Here is a 19,311-nt window from a genome sequence, read left to right as displayed (position 1 = left end):
TAATTGATATCACGATCATTAAAAACGATTATCCATTTACTTTGAAAACATCCATATATTGAAAAAAAAAATGTGAACAGTATGTTTTTAACAGTTGATTACCCTGAACTTTAAGTATAATTCAACTGAAAAAACAATAAAAAAAATAAAAAAATAACATTTTTTTTTTTTTTAATAAAAATAATAATCGTTTTATTTCGATTACATTGTTTTCGTAAGCCAAAATCGTAATCGAGATTAAAATACGATTAATTGCACAGCCCTAATTCTAATTATTATGGGTTTTCATTAAATACTGTTATGCTAACATCAACAGACTGGCTGTATATGTGATATCTGGGAAGAATACTCAAATACATCTTCAAAACCTAATGGGGTAAGTGCTTGAAACAAAAATCATCAATGAGAGTACTCTGGAAACAAACTACACAATGGATCAGAGCTCCCTTGAGTTGGATTATCCCAAAAAACAATGTATGGACTCAATACAATGACAAACCCATCCTCAGAAAACCCGCCCTCTTCCTGTATGTTCTCTTTTATTTTGTTTTCCTTTTTTACAACTTCTGCTACGGAAAATATCTGCATTCCAAAATCCTGCTTTATAATCAAATGTTGCTTTTCGTTAGTTTACGTAACCTGAGAATACTGCACCTGCCCACGAAGCCAAAGGGAAATGTATGAATATAAGACAGCATCAATATTTTACCTGATGCAGAATCTGGAGGTGTTTGCTCCTATCTGTCCAAAGTGTCTGTGTGTGAGTGTTTACGTATGTGTGTGAAAGACGAAATTGAGACTGTCCGTCATCTGTCACACATCACATGCTCACTCAGGCGCTCATAGCACAAGCCACCAAGTGGAACGCCAAATACACACCACACACACACACAAACACACACGCATACACACGCATACACACGCATACACACAGACACAATCTCTTTATACAATTCTTTATGTTTTGCACTCGTCCCTCTTTTCCCTTGTTGTAAAATTCCAACTTCCATCCCTGCATTGTTTTCCTAGACAGGCTCAGATATATGAATGCACGGTTGTCTTGTGTTTGTGCGAGAGTGTAGGGGGGGGGGGGGGGGGGGGGGGTTTGGAAGATGTGTTAAAAGCAGAGCTGTGAATCTTTCATGATGTCTGATGCAGAGACATGAGAGAAATACAGTCAGCGATAGAGGTGAGGAGGAGAAGGGATGTGAGGAGATCAAAAGGAAGAAGGGAGAAGGCTCTGTCATGTCTCCCTCATTGACATGGAGGACACATGACAACTCCCATTGACATGAGATGGACGTCGTTCCAACTGCTATAATTCTGTTGCCTGTTCACCAATAGTGGGCCAGCTTTTTATGAAATGCCTGGTTGTCCAGCAAACAGCAGTGTAACAATTATAGCTTAGCTCTGCAAGGCTAATCTGTCAAGCTTTGGATTTCTTAAGATGCTAAAGAGGTTTGAATTAACTATAGAAAACATTTAAGGTGTTTTGAGTACGTTTTCTTTCCTTTTCTAAACAAAAATCAAGTGTAAGAAATGTACTAAATAAGGTTATCTGCTCTAATGTAAGCTGCAAATGTTGCATGTATGGCTAACTAGCTTAGCCTACTACCTACAGGGTTGATTTACAGGCCAAAGATCAGATTTGGCTGTAATATAAGAGCATTACAGGTTACGTTAAATAACGCCCTGTACATGTAAAGCAGATTTACTCATATTTAATAAATCCCTTCTGTGTGGAAGCTGGTCCTCGATGCTATCACAGTTTAAGCTAATGTTAGCGGCTCAGTCCTGCTCTAAAGTTATATGTCTAAATCAACAGTCTTCTTTCTGAATATCTAGTTAAATCTAAATAGTTTATTTCACTCGCAAGAACTTTGAATTCAGTAATCAAGGGTGGCAGCCATGGCAACAAGATTTCCATAAGATAGCAAACCAGTAAACATGCAACAAAAAAAATTATAATTTACATTGCAATAATGTTTATATTGGTGATGAAGCTTAATATTCTGTATGTAATGCTCCCACATTAAAATACACATTTACATTCTATAGGAACCCATAGCTATTATCCAGAATGACTGTGGGTAACGGCCCAATAGATTAAATTCCTCCATTGCCAACAGATAATGGAGTAAAAGGGATAAATGCCAGGGTCGTAAGGCCCTCCTGCATCCTGATCACATATACTGTCTGAGGAGGGGTGTGGTGGAGGGGGGAGAACTGAGGAGCAAAAGCACAAATCGTTGGATGCCTCAACATCAATCTTTGCACCGAAAATCAATGTGGTACAAACCAGCATCGTTTCTTGATAACCTCTGTCTCTCTTTTCCTCCTCTCCTCTCTCCCACAGCTCTAGTTCACACCTCCCCTCTTTGTTCTCTACCCGCCCTTTAATGTTGCTTCCTCCTTCTTATCAGCTGCTATTTTTACTTTCTCCTCCTCCTCCTCCTCCCAGCCCTCCTCCTCTCATCTTTCTCCCCCTCTTTGGGAGCCGAGCATCCATCTGTTTGCCAAATGAAAAGATGCACTGTTTGTCTGATGTGGTGGACTCGGTGGTTGCTTGGTTGCTTTATGAGTCAACGTTCATACATATGCTTCACGGCCATATACACTGGGTGTGTGTGTGTGTGTGTGTGTGTGTGTGTGTGTGTGTGTGTGTGTGTGTGTGTGTGTGTGTGTGTGTGTGTGTGTGTGTGTGTGTGTGTGTGTGTGTGTGTGTGTGTGTGGTGTGTGTGTGTGTGTGTGTGTGTGTGTGTGTGTGTGTGTGTGTGTGTGTGTGTGTGTGTGTGGTGTGTGTGTGTGTGTGTGTGTGTGTGTGTGTGTGTGTGTGTGTGTGTGTGTGTGTGTGTGTGTGTGTGTGTGAATCTGTGCTGAAAGGATGAAGATTGATTGGTATAGCAGTGATTTACATAGTGAAATGAACTGGTGCAGAACCGGTTGTTTGTGGTTTCTGAGCTGTTACATTAAAAGACTACTGAACAATGTAATCAAATAGCATGTTCATTCAATAAGAGCTCAAACGATTAGTTGATAATAGGGCTGCACAATGTTCCTTTTTTTCAAGTGTAAATCACAAGTAAAACAATGTCAGGAGAAAAATAAAGTTGAATGTTTTATACCTTTCATAATTTGGTTATTTTTGCCTCTAGTGTTCAGTTCAATTAGTTTAGTAAATCTGTCACATTTAAATATCTGTTTATTTAGCTATACAGCGTTAATGCAATATTTAACAATGTTATTGCAAATGGCAAAGGTGAATTGAATAAATTAGGAAAAATAATCTGTGGAATAATTTATAATGAAGAAAATATCTACTTTATAGCTCTACATTCAACTTACACTGATTAATTCATGTTCAGCAAAGGGTTGAAACCCATTTTCCTTGTGCATTTTCATTGACATCTGTATCTTTTTCATCTGATTAAGAAGAATGATAAGCTCATGTTCATTAAGTTATATCATACAATATTTTTATAAAGGTGCAAAATAGTTTACACTCATCCTTCACTTGTTCTTAAAAAGTATAACTTCTTATGACAGTGGATTCGACAGGCGTGGATCAGCTGAGTGAGCTCACCCTGCGTCTCAGCTCACAGCTCCTAGCTCTGCATTTAACAGTCATGCATTGCGGTTTGTATTTTCAGCGAAGGACATGACTGAAATCTTCTCACTGGGTTATCTACAATGTTAGAGAATGTACAGTGAGGCTCTACAGGGCCTCTCATTTCTATCCATTGTTTATTACAACGATTGGTTATATTGTTGTTGTTGTTGTTGTTAATTTGAGTCATTAGTGCAGCATATATTTCATCAGATATAAACAAGATCAGTCCAGTTTTCTACGATGGGGATTTATCATTTTGTAATGAACTGATTGTTCTCAATTATATTATAATTATAATACACAATCAGTTGCCATTGGCCACGGTCCGGAAACAAAAATCCTATTTTCATGGAGGAGGATTTATTGCAGGGTGCAGAGAGGCTCTTCGGTTATTCAACTTAGCCTGATTTTTATAAATGAGCTGGACCAAATAATAGAAGCACTTGCTATTGTAATGCAATACAGTTTACTAGCAGCACACACTACAGCGTCCAGAAAGTCCATAACATTGAGCCAAAACAGGGAAAACTAAACATTTTAATAGATGTATTGCAGGACTAACTATTATTTTTACATATTTCGCTTGGTGTACCACAACTGGCTCCTAATTGTTGGTTATAAGTCATATCATTGGGTTTTAATGATTTAAAAATCAGCTCAACAAAGCACAATTCAGCTTTTGTGACTCAGTGAGTTTGTTGTTTATGCAAATAAACGTAATAATTGTCATTATTGTACTGATTTTAATTTTTTTTTATAATAACCTCCAGATGCTGCTACACAGAGTCAGCTGATTGACAGTCAGGACTAAGACCTTGATTATATTTATAAAGGAATAAAAGAACATTTAAATATGATTTGTCAAGTATAAACCTGAAAATCACAAATAAGACACAATGTATTTATCTTGGAATTCGTACTCAGTTAGCAGCCAGGAATATTTCCCCCTCATATTGGATTCAGTGTGTTGAACACGACCATTTTGTTCAATGTGCTGTACAGTCGCCAGGGGAGACATGACATTATTATAGATAATCACATACTGTAGTTTGTAAGTATTTTCCTAAACCCCAGTAGGGTTTGTATCCGTTCTAAAGCTTGAATTGTCTCTGTAAGTAGATTTTGTAGAAGATAACTTGTCCTGACAGAACTCACTACCACACATGTGCATGCACACTCACTCCCTGACCCCTGACCTGTGTGTAGAGAGTATTATCGGAGGCTGATCTCACCCGTTTGTAGCAGGTGTGTCTGTCACGGCTCTACAAGGTAAAACATAGCAACCGAGAGGAGTGATCATCTATGACACATTGCATGTTAGTAGAGTGAAAAGGTGATTGATCGTAATGTAGAGGTGTGTATATTAAAGGTCAGATCAATAAGGGATCATGCTGTAGCTCTCAAAGTGTTTCCAACTGCAGCATGTCACCGCTCTGGATATCATTGGAGGTGTGGATAACTAATAGAGAATGTGAGACCAAATGCTGCATCTGCATGTTGTGCTTTACTTTGCTCCGTACAGCAAGTCTCCCTAAACACAGAATCCTTTTAGTCTCCCGAGTGTCAGCTCCGAGGCCATTTCATGTTATTTTCTATTGTTATTTTATGGCATTTCTGCTTTATTAGATAGTTTGCCATGGGGACTGATGGAGAAGTTTATTTGATAGAGGTGGCGTACTGTATAAAAACTGCTCCTTGGCTCATAACATTTTGAAGACTCAAGTGCTTTGAATGAAATGTAATTATATACTTTACCTTTTCCTCACTTTTCTTTTGAATCTTGTCAAAAAAGTGCTACAGTATAGTCTTTCTATATATCAGTAAATCAAACTGATTTTCTGCTGAAAAAGCCCTTTGTTGTTGATTAAGAAGATTCGGAGACAGTTGCTTCCCGCGGGCAGTGAGACTGTTAAACAATTGAACTGCTGAAACAACTTCAAAACATTCATCTGCTACTCAGTAGTATGTATCTAATATCTAATATATATCATTCCAATAACTTGTATATAGACTCGTACTGCACTATTCCACATGCTCACTTTATTTTATAACTATTTTTCTTTTTGTATTGCTCTTGCTATCTGTATTGTTATTATGTTGCATTGTTGGAGAAGCCTGTGACATAAGATTGTCAACAACATAATTACTCTGTAACTATGTCAGTTTGACAATAAAGAACCTTGAACCTTGAACCTTGAACCTAATACCTATGATATCTTAAGCACATTGGCAATGTTCTTGTACTACAGAGGTTATTTGGTCTCTGAAAATGTCCATTGGTTTCCAAAGCTACAGAATAAGGATGTTAGTGGTTTGTTGGTGGTATTGCTTGCCCTGCAAATCTTAGGATCCAGCACCGTATCCCTAGGAATTATAAACATAATTGACAATTCAGCACATGATTTACATCCAAAGCCAATGTTACAAATGCAGGAAGTTGCGTGCTATGTAAAGTGAGGCGGAGAGTAGGAGAGGTTTGGCTGATGAAGTAGCATTTAGCACATCAGGCTGGCATGCAGAAGAAACTCAAGTTCCCGCAACAGAGCTTAACCATATTTTATTGCCCACAACCACAGTCTCTGCCTAGTCTTAACCAGAGTTTCCATGCACAGATATTGTAATGGTTTTAGAATCAGTGTGGCAGTTCTTGTTATCTGTCTTGATTACATGTTGCTGCATGCAAACCTGATTCAAACCCTGAATGATCAAATGATCAGAGCGTGAATGATGCGATCTATTTGAGGTAAAAACGGAAAAGTACGAGGGGTGCTCACCCCTTTTAATAACATCTTTACCTACAAAAGTTCCCCTTAGACACTTCTGGTTTTTCCATAAAACGCCCACTTTAACAACTGCATGAAAGCTAGGGAGGACGTTTTTCAAGAACAGAAGCTAGTTTCACTTTGTTGGTTTCAAACCCATATGTGTGTTTGTGCGTATTTTTCAAACATGTTATTATTTTTGTATTTAGTTAAACTTAAGATAACCCTAATGTCCATCTCCATTGATCCTTCAATCTGAAACGATGTGCCTGTTCACCCAGCAGCTCTAATCAGGCAGCAAGTGCCACATTCATTCAGTTTGTCCACTGTTCTGACATTTAGGACTTGACCTGGAAACGGCCGACCTGAGGCTGTGACCCAATGTCCCCCCCCCCCCCCCCCCCCCTCAGAGATGTATTGCTCCCCGCTGAGAAAGGGCAGGGATGGAGAATCGGCCTCTGATGTGCTCTTGTTACCCCCCCTCACATCCAAACACTCCTACACTCCACCTTCCCATCACACCAACAGCGCTGTGCATTTGGATTAGAGACTGATGTCTAATCTCCTGCTAATCCCGGCCTGTTAATCTACATGTTCACAGATTTTAGCTCGCAGCATGACAGCTAATGCACCGACCTTGCCGTAGAGGGAATAACTAAATCTCTCCCTGCGTTATTCCATATTTGTTTCTGTCTGTTTGACCTTTTCGGCATGTTTACATTTGCAGAAACTGTGATTATTTTATACTCTCATTTGAATTCCTCCTCTGCTTCGGATTGGTCACAGGTGGACATGATCTCTTGTTTACGGTCAACTGTAAATAAGGGTTAATCCCAGCAGTCAAAGATAGCTGTCTTGATCTTTGCCCTCAGTAGAATTATCCTTACACAAACGTGCACCGTCAGACTCCGAGTCGCCGCAGCGTGGCACCCACCAGTTGCCACTTGTGCTTTTTTACAGTCTGAGTAAAGGGGAGCAAAAGTAGTACTTAGTTTAAGAGCCTTTAACTACTCCCAGAAATGACATAGAATTATGGTATTATACGGTGGAGTTGGTGCCAGTGATCACACACACGCACACACACTTGCTGGGCTGCAGACAGGGCCGGACTGTGGGGCGGTGGGGTATTTTTAGTTTAGTAATAGTATAAAATAAGCGAAAGTCCACCCCAGAACAGTGAGCCTACACCTCCCACTGCTCCTCTCTCAGCCAATTGACTCTGTCTTTTATTTTAAACTAACATTTTCTCATTTTTATACCCTTTCATTCCCTTTTTATTTCATGTTTACAAGTCGGGTTTCCAGGCCTTCAAAGCATCAGCAATTACATTGTTCATGGTCTTGTTTGTTTGTTTGTTCTCATTAAAATGGCCTGTATTGGAAACAATAAACCAAACATGTATGTGTAATGAGCTCAGTAAATGTGTTCAGTAAAAGAATGAGCATAACACCGCTATGTAAGCTAGAGAATACCAGTCCCCATCACTTTGTTTCAGACTGAAATATCTCAAAACACATTTCATTGTGAGAATGTTAGCATGCTGATGTTAGCATTTAGCTCACACACCACATTCAACCTTACAAAGCTGAATTCATGGCTGTAGTAGACTGTAGGTCTTGTTGAATAAAGGACAACTAACCTTTATTTTAATTATGGTTTAGTCTAATGAGCATTCTCTCAATTATTGTATTAATTATATAGTAAAATGGGGAAAAAAGCAGTGTTCAGAATGCGTTCATGTACATTCGTTTAAAATACTAATATATTTTCTATCAGAAATGCCATGTTATGGAAAATATATAATCGGAGAATTATTCTGTTTAAAGTCACATCAAACAAAGTAAAGCATCACACATGTACTGTACCTAGGGAAAGTTTGTTGAGAGACTTTAGATTAATAAATCATTAAAAATATTATAAATCATTCCACCTTGACTTTTAATTCAATTTGCATTTACAAGAGACTTTTGCCGGCTCCTTTCCAATAAACCTGCAATATTGATACAAGACAAGCAGCTTCATTGATTTGCATGTTGACCAGCTTTGCTTGCTGTGGAAAAAGTCTGATGAACCGTCACAAAACTGCTGTGCAAGTCATTTTTGTGATGATAGAAAATCATGTTCAATGAAGTGTCAATCAATTACGCTGTCAGTTTATGAGAAAGCGTGAATATATCAGCAACAAAAAGAGGAGTGTGACTTAAATCACAAAATCACAGGGAAAAGATGTAAGCTAGAGATTTATTAGACACTTAGAAGTAGATTACAGCTTTATAATTTACTCCATTTCCCCTTTTTTCTCTCTCTGCTTCTTCTTCCGCTGATCTCCTCTCTCCCACCGCTCCCTCTCCTTTCATTTCCATTTTATTGCCTTCTCTTCCCTCCATCTCTTTCCTCTTTCATCATTACAGCTCCGTGGCTCTTTCTTCTTCCTCTCCCCCCCCCCCCTCTTTTGGGTGGATAGTAAAAAGGTAAAAGTGTACTTTGGGAGAAAGGCCATGTGGAACGCTAAATCACATACAGGTGCCCTTAAGAGAGTGTGAGATGAAAACACACACACACACACACACACACACACACACACACACGCACACACACACACACACACACACACACACACACACACACACACACACACACACAGGCACCATCAGCCCCTCATTTAGGAAGCAGTAATTTGCCGCAGTAAGTGACAGGGTTATTGTAAGACGCTCATTAAGAAAGGGAAGCAGCGAATAAACGTCTGACTGAAGGGAATAAATTCAAACCAGTGCGCCACTTTTACTGCTTAGCAATAAGCCGCTTTGATGTGGTGTGTGATGGCAGGGCTGGGGCAGACTCAGGGCGTTTGTATGTGTGTGTATGTGTGTGTCAGAGTGGTAGTTATATCTCCTAACACAGATTTTACACATTCTTTTAATCGTGATCACAGTAACTTGTTATTTTCTGCGTGTATCATGTAGATTATACAGTACGAGTGCACTTCAATATGTACTCTACATGTAAATCCTTTACTAGTTTAAAGGGTTAGAGGTCAGAATAGTTACTATGAGACAGACTGTTACCGCGGTGCCAGGTCACTTCCTATAACAGACTTTCATCTCAGCGGGAGAGAGGAAGGAGAAAAGAAAAAGAGGGATGAGTGGTGGACATAAGAGGAAAGGTAATTAGACCAGATTGGAGTTAAAAACACCTGAAAGAAAGTGCGATGTGTTTTATCCCATAGTATTGGGTGTTGCATGACATTGAACATTGATTAATTTAATTATAATAATGATCAACAGTGACTTCATTCCATTACAAGAGTTCATCTTATTCATTTTTAGCCAGTACCACTTGATCCAAACTGAAATCCCCAAAAAGACAAACCTTCTGACTTCTGTGATCCTTTGACTTTTCCTCTAGTGCCATCAGAGGTTTGACATTTTGGTTTTTTGAGGGGCATGTCTCAACAAATATTGGACTGAATTTGAGGCAGACATCCATAACCAGTTTAGGAGGAAAACACACAGTTGCACCATTTGTTCAACATTTGTGATTGTTTGTATTTCTTGCTGACGCACATTTCCAAATTACTCCAATTAACTTGGTGAACGCACTGTTTGTATATCTGAAATGATGGCCAGAGTGATTAAAAGTATGACTGGTGTTGTAATAAACAGGAATTATCACCTAGAGACTTGACTGTTTCGTTCATTTAATTGAAGAGAAGTGTTTGTCAAACTGTAGTTGTATTCCTTTGTCAGCAGCTGAAACAGGTTGAGCAACGGGCTAACATCTGGAAACTAGTCATTGGAGAGACTTCAGTTATGCTTTACAGTGTGCTGATTCAGCTCCAGTTTATATTGCCGACCTGTGAGAGGGATTAGTCTGCAGTGTGGTTGCAGGTTAGATGTGTGATGATGGAGCACTTTTATGGGCTGAAAGTGTAATTGGATTTACACGTCTCATTTAACCAGCAAGATGCCTCGACAATCCCAGATATTGGAAACATCGCCTGAGTTTCTCAAGTATAGCAAAATTGATCTCGTATTTTCCACGCTACACAAGTAGTCTTTAATTAAATACAATTACAGAAAGTGCAACTTTCTAACAACATTTTTACCCAGGTCAGCAAAGTTTAGCCATTTTGGTACTTTATTATGATTAAAGCTATAATTACAATGTCTGGCTTTAAAAAAAAGAGAGATGTATTCATACCTTGGGGAAGTTAGTTCTTCTAATCTTTAATCTTCCTCTTCTTCTTCTTATTTCAACCAATACTTTGGCTCTCAATAACTTCAGCATACTTTCAGCTACAGAAACCACTCAAATATCAAACTATTCAGCCTTTTCAGCACATGATGAGAAACTTTCAACTTTTTCTAAATATTTTATACTTGAAATATTCAGCTTTTTAAACTCTTTTTTTAACATGTAACTCAATGGGAGTTTGTTTGTCAATTTAAAAGATAATTTTGCCAGTCCTAAAAATTCAAATGTGTCGTAAAAATGTGAAGTAACACTTTTTTTTGTGTGAAACCGCTCAATGAACTACATCTCCCGTCTCGCACCAAGACGGCCGTCACGTTGGCACATTTCACTTCTTTCTTTCAGAATGAGGCGAAAAGTATTAAAAGAAGTGAAAATCACTACAAGTCTGGGCATGTTGAGAGCTGTACATACACACAAGGGGAGTTAGTCGGTTCCGTAAGAGCCAGCATGCGGGACCGGGATTCTGGGATTTGTAGTCTTTCTAGTTGCGTATTTTTCATAGTCTTATATTTCAACAGTTTTACGACAAACTGTGACTTTTTTGACATGGAAATTATTTTTTAAGATTGACAAACATTATGTGTAATTCCTGGCAGAATTCAAACGGGATCGAAAGATACGTTTTCTCTCCCCATTGACTTCAATACATAATTTTTCCGAAATAAGGTCCCATGGGTCGGAAGTAGATGGGCGGGACTTCGCCTCTCTATTCTTTTCTGTCTGATGGAGACTTCATACTGACTTCAACATGTTCCAAATATTTTATACATTATTGGTGACGTATGGTTTTAGTTCAAATGTTTGCAGTTAAAATATTCTGTTGCTTTTCAAAGTGTTTTTACTTTCTTTTCTCTTCTTAATACACATTCATTCACTACTACTTACATTTAATATCTAACTCCTTCAGCCTACTTTCAGCTACAGAAACCATTAAACTATTACATTACAACTATTTCAGGACATTGACATACATTTAGTTGTTTATACCTTTTTTAAACCTTTTCTTTTAAATATTAAGCTTCTTCACTATGTGTCCTACTCTTCCAGTTTAACATTTCACTTTCAAGTTTTCAACAAAGTCTTTGCAATGCATTTGAGCTGTAACAATTTTGATTCAAATAATTTCACTTTTCTGTCTTTCTCCGCTAAGTTCAGCAACACACTTACTTGGTTTTTGTAGCTAAAAGCAGCAGTGACCAATAACTAATAACATATTCAGTTTTTACTGCATTTTCAGCTAAATTCAGCAACACATGTACACAGTTTACAGCATTCACACGCATTTTCAGCAGGAAATGCATTTTCTAGTTTGTTTTAGCATCTGTGTTTGACAGTTTTCTAAAACACCAACAATTGATGTGTTTAAAGCTTTACGCCACACATTACAAGCTGTGGTGTGTGTGTGTGTGTGTGTGTGTGTGTGTGTGTGTGTGTGTGTGTGTGTGTGTGTGTGTGTGTGTGTGTGTGTGTGTGTGTGTGTGTGTGTGTGTGTGTGTGTGTGTGTGTGTGTGTGTGTGTGTGTGTGTGTGTGTGTGTGTGTGTGTGTGTGTCTTCTCATAAGCCCCCACAGAGTGATGGAAATAGGTCCTTTTGCATTTTAGGTGTATGAATCTTACCAAGTAATTAAAAAGAATCGGCATTGTGTTTTGATGTCGGAGGAAGCAAAACATATCCCGTTTCTTCCGTTGCCATACTGTTTTAATGCAGTTCTTTTTTCTTCCCAGAGTGAGATAAGAAGATTAATACCGATCTATTATCTGTGTGTTAAGAGTGAGGAGTTGATAAAGACTATAAACAGAGGGGAAAATCAAAGCCTGGCTCTATTTAAAATCCCTGTATCTGCCTACAAGCACCTCTGAAGCACACTAATGAACACAAAACATCTAATTTATTTAATTCACACAAACAGTAACATAAAACTGACAGAAAGAGGTTTCAGAGGGAGCCAAGTTAGCAACCTATTTGCCTCCTGGTTCTAACTCTTCATTAAATACAAAGACACCAGAGTGGTTTCAATTTTCTCATCTAAATTAGTGGAGAAAGCTAAATATTGCCCAAAAATGTCCAACCATTCCTATGAACAAATAATCATGATAATAATAAGCTTTATTTGTATAGCACCTTTCATACAAGAATTGCAGTACAATGTGCTTCACATTTGATTAGACAATTAAAATAGTCACAGAAAATTGATATCACATCTAATACAGTTACCAGTAAAAGACATAGATTAAAAGTTACGCAAATAAAATTGTGCATTAAAAGGCGGATGCAAATTCACATTGTGATTACCCATCGAATTTGGCAGCGAATAATAATAATAACACAAAGTCAGGTTCCTAAAACAACATTCCAGTTGGTGATGAACGTTGGATGCTGCGTCTGTATAATCAGTCTTTAGGCAGAGAGAAAACAACATGTCAAGCTAAAAGAAATTCCCATGAAGATTAAACATGAACTTCCCCAGAGGGGAAATAGCAATAATCAGTTTGTAGCCCCGAGCCCAGCCAATGACGCTTGCTGTCTCTCATACGAACCAGAAGTATAGCACCATGACACTATAAAAATAAGAAATGCATTAATTAAACTGCAAAACAGAGATAAACAGACAGTTGCTGTCAAGTGTGTAAATAAATTGCTGTATCAACAGTGTCCTGTCTTTGATTTAAACTGGGTGTTGCCAGAATATTTGACTTGGCTTAAAGTTTGTTTGGCTCGATGGGAGTTTGCTTTGAGTTTCAATGTATTTCTACTGTAGTCAAAGGTGTCTGAGCATAATCTGGATTATACAGTATACAACTAAGCTGTGTAATATACGATACGATACAATGCGATAATATGATACGATAATACTTTAATTGTCAGATCAAGTCTGAAATTTGACTTGCATCACAGCAGCTCCATGTGTAACATCAACATAGACAAATATCAAGAAACAATACATGAAAAACAAACAACAAACATTTAACATAACAGTACAATCACTGAGAGAAAACATTTTCAATGACCCTTTAGCATGCATTTGATCTAGGGAATATATAGTTTTAACAACTGAAGGGTCTGTAAATGCCACACTTCCTGTCACTGACTGGTTTGGATTGAGCTTTTTGCCGCCTGGCTTCCTGTCTGCCTGCAGTTTGGCGCAGCGTACCTGTTCACCTGCTTGGCACACGTGCTGATTTGATTTCTGGCTGACTTGTTGAGGCGGGCTCAGGTATGTGGGGGCTGCCACAAGGAATGCAGGGAATAAAAAGCAGACCGAGCAGGAGGGTGTGACAGGGAGAAGAAAGTGAGAGCCAGATGCCTTTGATGGAAAGAGGAAATGAATGGCTAAGCAATGTTGTCTTGATGTGGTCTCCATGGCGACCTCTGTAAGCTGTTAAACGTCTGCAGGCCAAGCCGAAAACAAGTTTTTAATTAAGTGGGTATACTAATGATTAAGTGCAAAAAATACCTTGCAGCTGAACAAGGCTCTGCAGTTTCTCTAAAGCAGCACTTAGCTCTGGGAGGGCTGTGGGAGACTCTGATGTTATACTTGGCACAATATCAAGCCTTAAATTAATTTATACCCATAAATATTACATCAGACGTCTCCACATAATCAATACTAAAGAATTTACCTCATCAGGATTCATGCCAGTGTAACAAGGTGAATAAACTATTTCTCATATAATAATCAGGGTAATCTGGGTTTAACAAGACGTTGCCTTGACTGCATTCTTGACTCAGTTTATGGAAAGCTGATTGAGGCCATAACATTGTCGGTTTGAGTCCCTGTGCTGCGGGTAAAATGTAAGAAAAGAAATTGAGCAGTGGCCAAAGATAAAAGGCTGTAATGGAGCTAAGAAGCACTCAGGGTTGATTGTGATGATGATTGCATTAATATGAAGCAGCATTTTACTGGATGGGAGCCAATCTGACCTTTTCCTGCATCCATGAATGTTCAAAATATGAGTGGGCAATGATTAGACAAGAGCATTTGAAGTGAGTTTTTAGTTTTTTTTACCTTCAACCCATTTTAACTGCCAGGAGCATCAAATTCGCATCAGTCAGATGTGAGAGAGTCTCTCCTGTATCTGCACTCTCTCAAGTTTCATCATTGTTTACAGGGCTGCAGGAAGTCTCTTTCTGCTGATCAGGTCCCCTCTAGGAGGCAATAAAAGCTGGTGGAAATCTTTACCGCAGATGTTTAGACACCACTTAACTTTTTATCGGGAAGAGACTACTACTATACTACACAGAAGTTGACTACAACTTGTTAGAATTTCAAACTGCGTCTGAAACCTCTTCTGACTTTGTTTTGTTTTCTAAAATCTGCAACACAAGAATCCTACTTGAGCGTCAATTGGCCAGGTGCACGCTTTCTCACTCTGTGCCACCCTTAATGTTTTCCACAGTGCTTAACCATTAACATATTTTAGGATACATTTTCCATCTTTGAATGATCACAAGCCTTTCACATCGCCTTTGACTCTGAGCCGTTACAACTTGTTTTTTTAGGGTGAGGGATGTATTTCAAAAGTTAGTTGTGATGCAAGTCAACATATTTTAACCGAGAATACCTGTCTTCTCAAGGCAACTATTGAGCTTAGTTTCCAATACTTTTACTGTAGCATCTTGCATTTCCGATCTGAATCTGTGAAGCTGTGATACTTGGGAATGTATAATGTCAATGAAGTGTGTGTGGCAGCTTTACAAATTAATGCTAAAGGTTGAGAAAAAAAGCAATGCAAGCTACCAAATCTCCTAGAAACTGGTCCGACCCAAATCTCTTATCTCTTCTCCTGTTTTCCCAGCAGCACTTCAAATTGTCTTGCCTTAAAAGATGGTCCACCATGTTTATAGTCTCATTCAGTCACTCTTTATGAGCAGACAGATGCCCAAAGGCTTTCCATTTCCCATCCCAAAGCCCTTGAGCAAGGCGTTTATTCCCAGATCTAGTCCTTTCAACTGCCTGTCTCTGCTTGCATGTATTAGCATGTTGGCAAGCGGACTTTTTGAACATGTGTTTGTGTGGCACTACTGTGCTAAGTTCTGTCTTTTCCAAGTGAATTCAGTTTTTATAGCAGGATGCCAGCTGCTTCCATTACCCAGCAACCCAGGAATGCAGTAAAGCGTAAGTGTCTGTGGTAAACGCCCTGCGACGTCTAGGTTGGTAAGCTAACCAACAACTAAATGCTAACATTAGCTGCAGCAAATGTGGGCTCAAAGATGCAGTCTGCTGTCTCTGACCCACATGTGTAGCTCTGATGGTCTGGATTAAACCGCCTCAGAGGAATCTGTCCTGTTTCTGCCCGACTGTGTAGCGCTCTCAGACGTTTTCAGAGCGGTGACATGGTGAAGCTAAATTACTTTGATTGATAGCTCACATCTCTGCTATGTCACTTTTCCCCTCTCCTCTTTTCCTCTTATGGTGCACCATTTCTGTGGAGAGTGTGTCAGAGGTGTTGATTTAAGTGAAGCTTGAATTTGAAACATGACCTATAATGCTGCTGCGGCCATTAATCAAGCCATTTTGTTGACACCTTTTTTTTGGACAGCTTGAAGCCTCTGGATAGGCATTTTTTGATTCTACAGCAGCGGTTGACATTTTAAGACTGGTTTGCTACAAAAGTGCCATGGCTTTTGTTTGGAGTTAAGATTTTGGTTGTTTTTGATTACTTATTGTATACTAATTTTGAATTTGCTGTAACCCTGATACTCCATTTTGAGATTGAAAACATACTTCAACTTCATCTTGCAAAGCTAGTTATTATATTATTAAACCAAATCTTCAAATATATATACAACTATAACATGTGCACACTGCCCTCACTGTTGTCTTACCACCTTATACCCTCCAATGACATCATTTAACAATGCACCAACATATTTTTTTGTATTCTGTGACTCAATTCAAAATCAGATTCACTCATTCAATAATTTCACACTTTATGGAGAACGCCAATGTTATCACTGCAGAAGAACCAGTGAAAATAGTCTTGCTGAATACAGTTTTCACTAAAGAAGTACAAAATATATACAGAATACACTGATTTGTTTGTTCTTTTTAAAAGTTAATTCCAAATCAACCTTAAACTTATCTGTGGTCTGAGTTATGTGAAAATCACTGAACCCATTGTGGGGTTATTTAATTGTTTAATTGGTGCTTTTCATTTTCAATAGCGTACACACAGTTTTACAAACAAAATATTTTCCTCTGATGGTTACATGAGCAATCACTGATGAATACAAAGAGGTGCAGGTGATGCAGTAGTGCTTTCTGGGAATTATTTTTGAAAGGATGGTAGGAGTTGTGTGAAAATTCACAGGTAAAGTGTATGAGGTGTTACATTTTGAAAAGCTTTTTCCAACTTGACAGGACGCACACAGTTCAGTAGAAAACAGGTTTGATTAGCAGGAAGTGATGTTGTCTGATATATTTTGGATTCAGAAGAGTGAAGTGTTTTAGTGTCTCAGAATAAAACTATCTATTATTCTTGACACTTGAAGATTTCTTAAAGGTCCCATGTCATGGCCATTTCTACTGATCATAATTCCATTGTTGAGGTCTACTAAAATAGATTTATATTGTGCAATTTTCCAAAATCACATTGGTTTCTCATACAGCATCTCTGTATAGTATGTGTATTCACTCTCTGTCCTAAACGGCTTGTTGGAGCTCCTGCCCCCCCCCTCCCTATGAGCCCAGTGGCCGTCTGTGAGACAGCGAGACACAGCGAAACCCAGCCCGAAACCAGCCCGAACACACACACACACACACACACACCCGCAGCCTGGCTGGGAGTTTGTGTGTGTGCTCACACACCGACTCACAGCCTCGCCGCGTCCCGCCGTCTCAGGGAGGAGAAATCGGCGGAGCTGCAGCTGAGAAAAGATTGAGTATGTGTGTGAGGAAGTCCGCGGATTGGTCCATTTGGACCAATCCACGGACTTAACGTAACGGCTCTGCTGACGTAACGTAACGACTCCTCGGATTGGTCCATTTGGACCAATGGGTCCATTTGGGTATGGGCACGTCACTGTACCCAGGAAGAAAAAGAGAAATCTCCAACGAGGCGTTCTGGGGCAGCATAGACACGTATTTTCTGTGTGTTAGAGTTTTACTCGCTACAGGGTGTACTTTGAGGGTTTGTGACTTTGCAGACCGTTTACATGCAGAAAAACCTTCATAAGACACAAGGGGATGGGTAATAACCAGAAAAGCATGTCATGGGACCTTTAAGAGACGAGAATATTATAACAAGTTTTGTCGTTGATCTGTGTGTGTGTGTGTGTGTGTGTGTGTGTGTGTGTGTGTGTGTGTGTGTGTGTGTGTGTGTGTGTGTGTGTGTGTGTGTGTGTGTGTGTGTGTGTGTGTGTGTTCAAATCCAGCTTCACCTTTTCTTATATTAAAGAAAAAAAGGAATCTTAACATTTCCCAGAAAAGGGATGTAGGAAAAAAGAAAGGAGGAACATAAACTGCTATTTCCCGTTTTATGGCTGCCGGTCTCTGTGTCAAATACACACACACACACACGCACGCACATACACACACACACACACACACACACACACACACACACACACACACACACACACACACACACACACACACACCAGCCAGTGGCAATGAAAGATTCATGGAAGAGGGATGATTAAGGTGTCTCCTCTTCTGCTCCACTTACCCTGGTGAACAAATTCTGCCCCCCAACCCACATACACACACACACACACACACACACACACACACACACACACACACACACACACACACACACACACACACACACACACACACACACACACACACACACACACACACACACACACATCCCGTCTGTCAAGAGACTGATTCTGCAGACTGCTCTCTAAGTATGTGTGAGTCAAGTCAAATGTGTGTGTGTCCATGTCTCTGTGTGGGTGTGTGTATGTGTGAAAAATATGTTTATGTATTCTCTCCTCATGAGAGTAAACGCATAAGAATAGATTAAAAGCTGAAGGTGAGCATGTTTTTAGCCTCCTGTTCGACGTCTTAAAATATAGATTTTAGGCTAAAATCACAGTTTAAATGACGGGGATATTTCGGTTTCAGATTTTACATTTAAAACATTAATTTATATAATGTGATGGATTGTTTAAGAAAAACAACCCACAAGCTTAAAAACTAAACATTACACAACACTGAACCAAACCAATTACTTTTATTTTGTATTACAGATTATAGCTAATTAATCTGTAATAATACAATATTAGTAGGAATTTTACTTTTAATAAACAGTATTTATATAATGTGGTATTGCCACTTGATCTATAAAATCTATCTAAAACACCTCTGTCAGGCTCCCATAGGCTTTAATTGCATACTTAAACGTATTATTGAAACATGAAAACAGTTGATTTGAATCTGTTTGTCAGTGATTCCCAGTATTCCTACTATCCCAATGTAAAGGTACATGTGGCTACAGAACAAACAGTCGGTATGGAACAGAGGAACTGCTGAACAACAAACGGTTGCTATGTATAGATCAAGTGTACTGTATTTATTGTACAGAGTGCTTTTTTGGTCGGTAACTAAATATAAAAAGATTTCCCATTAATGATTGATGCTGTGGTGTGAGAGCCACTGAAAACCTTTACTGTAGCAACAGTGAAAGCACGTTGGAAAAACACTCTAGTCCTGCATTCAATTTTAATTAGTCAAAA

At 38.9% G+C, this 19,311-nt stretch overlaps 1 protein-coding gene across 1 annotated transcript in view; it reads left to right on the top strand.

The window, feature by feature from the left end:
- Positions 1-19,311, top strand: part of LOC117495901 (glypican-1-like) — a 39,458-nt gene that overhangs the window by 4,493 nt on the left and 15,654 nt on the right. The window lies entirely within an intron of this gene.

The sequence above is a fragment of the Trematomus bernacchii genome, unplaced genomic scaffold, assembly GCF_902827165.1.
Source record: "Trematomus bernacchii unplaced genomic scaffold, fTreBer1.1, whole genome shotgun sequence".
Taxonomy (NCBI): Eukaryota; Metazoa; Chordata; class Actinopteri; order Perciformes; family Nototheniidae; genus Trematomus; species Trematomus bernacchii.
Note: the sequence above shows the minus strand (reverse complement) of the source record. Positions and strands in the feature narration are given on the sequence as shown.